At 33.0% G+C, this 2,500-nt stretch overlaps 1 protein-coding gene across 7 annotated transcripts in view; it reads left to right on the top strand.

Moving 5' to 3' along the window:
- The window catches only part of Sec71 (ADP ribosylation factor guanine nucleotide exchange factor Sec71), a 59,847-nt gene that overhangs the window by 629 nt on the left and 56,718 nt on the right, over positions 1 to 2,500 (top strand). The window lies entirely within an intron of this gene.

Consider the following 2,500-nt stretch of genomic DNA (forward strand, 5'->3'; position numbering starts at 1 on the left):
TTTTCGTGATTTTTTTCAAGGCTGAAATTTCTTAGTACAAGAAATTTTATATAACTGAAATACTATTATGTAAATGTGTAGTAATGTTTGTGAACCATTATTCTTACATTTTTAAAGATATAATGCACTCTCATGCCTGGCAGGTGTGAAATTGACTTGCTTCATAACACAAAAAAAAATATTTTGTAATATTGAGAATTATTACATTTCATTAAAAACCTTCAGAAAGTATTGTTTCAGAGAAATATTGGTAAATGGTTGATATATTTTCAGTATATGCTAATTTATGCTTTCACAAAAAAATAAAAATATGTCCTTGTGTATGTTGCTGCTATCAGAATGGCTATAATGTTTATTTTCATCATAAACCCAGTATCTAGTTACACAGTTATCACGTATGGCTCTGCACCTGCCAGAGCTACAGCGAAGGCCACCAACAACCGCCTACATTCTGGCAAGATAGAACTTGCATTGGTTTCTTAATTGACAATAGATCAGCGTGGCATTGTTAGTATATACGTTGTATCCCAACCAATAAAGATTTCTGTTATGGTACCATTCTGATGCACTCGTACAAGAACTGCTACGCTGTGACTTGAATTATTTGGTGCAAAACGCAAACACAGATTAAGCCAAATGAAACTGTTCTCACTTGTAACTGGCCTTTAGATGCAAGTTTCGTTTTAAATGTTGTTTGAAATATTTCCTCAAATGAAGAGTTGTGTAAGGTCTACTCTCCCAGACTTCATAATGGAGGTTTGCTAACCTTAGTGGAAGTCCCAAAGTGCATTAGCCTTTATGATTCTTTGACCTCATCTTTCACTAAGTTTATGTATTGTAAAACTTTGATTAGTAACTTCTGTGCCATAGAAGTGAAATGCCCTAGACCAATCAGTTGATTCAATATACTGATAACATTGTACTTGTGTGTCCATAAATAATATTACCAAAAGTTCTTGATATGTACACCATAAACATGTTATGGGACTACCACTCTTTGAAACTTAGATATCACTATATTTATTCATATTAAAGAATGCTTTTCCTGAAATATCAAAACAAAGTGGAACGGCAAAAAGATATGGTGAAAATGTTATCAAATCAATAAAACCAATCTGCAGATCAAAACAGGAGGCTCTATCTTGCAGTTAGTCATTATATTTCCAGGATTCGACTTAATTTGAGTTATTTCCTTCATAATCAGCATTTCTTAAAGCAGTTTGACCATGTAATTTTAGTGCTACTGTTTTATTGCCCAACCAATGCAAAAAGGAGGCCACCAACTCTGAAAATACTCACAATTGCATGAACAGGATCAGAGGACACTACAATTTTAAAGTTTTGGTTTGGCTCTAAGTATGGAAACAGGATGAATAAGCTGGCCTGATTAGGGTTGAGTAGATTCTCAAACTTTCAACTTAATTCAGCAACTGCAAATGCAAAAAGTGGACAATTCCCTGAGGTACCCCATTGCATTGGCCCACAGGAATATGCCATTCTCAATGTTCCTTTTATGTAAGAGAACCTTTCTTGTTCTTTGCTCATCTTGGACCCATTTCTATGCATTCTATGTTTTTTAACTCTTTTCCTCTCTACAAGGAGTCTCTTTAATGTTTGCTTTAATTACAAAATCAAATTATTAGATGTTGCCCTATTACATTCCAGCAACAAGCCCTATTTGAGTGGTTTCATCAATAATTTCTGCAGTGATTAGGGTTCAAAGCACTTGACTTCTCATCTTCAGTGAGACGGTCTTCACATTGTTTGTTACAATACTTGTGAATAAGGAAAACAAAGATCAAATTATTCACAAGTTTTACCTTGATATTATTTTTTTTCTTTAATTCATCAATTGTCCAAGATACATTCATATTAGAAATTGCATGAATCAGAAGTATAACTACTGGTGGGTCACATTGTTACTAGTATAGATGAATTCTCCAACCAGTGTAGCATATTTTTTTCCTTTTATGAATGGAAGGAACTGAGAATAAAAAACATCCCTTCTTGAGAACAGGCTTGAGGTTACTGCCATAGTTACAAAATGTATTATTGGTTTTGCTTAGTATAGGACCCAAGATGTGTTTCCCATTAATATACTCAAAAAAATTTTAATCAGAGAGATAGTATACATCACTAAATTAAAGCAGTAAGTGAGATTAGATGATAGGTACAATAGAATTATGTACTGTCCAGCATTGCCCAAACAAACATGATGTGGTACAAGAATTTATGTGTATTTACATATGTATTATTTCTGTTTTTCTTTTTGTTTGTTTGTTTGTTTTTAGCCTTATTGTTTTATATGAATCTTCTTTTTTTAAGGAATAGCAAAAAGTTAATTCAAAGTCATTCCCATTTGGAGAAATAGCACTGATTAGGGAAAAAGGAAAAGAAGAAGCAAATCACTTTTGTTATTGTTGGCAAAATAAAAGTAATCCTTTACCTTTATTTTTTGCAGGATGCTCCTTTACCAGGTTAAAGGGAATTTCTTTCCTGG

The sequence above is a fragment of the Penaeus japonicus genome, unplaced genomic scaffold (assembly GCF_977035675.1).
Source record: "Penaeus japonicus unplaced genomic scaffold, GWHDUDI00000001_assembly GWHDUDI00000021, whole genome shotgun sequence".
In the NCBI taxonomy this organism is placed as follows: domain Eukaryota; kingdom Metazoa; phylum Arthropoda; class Malacostraca; order Decapoda; family Penaeidae; genus Penaeus; species Penaeus japonicus.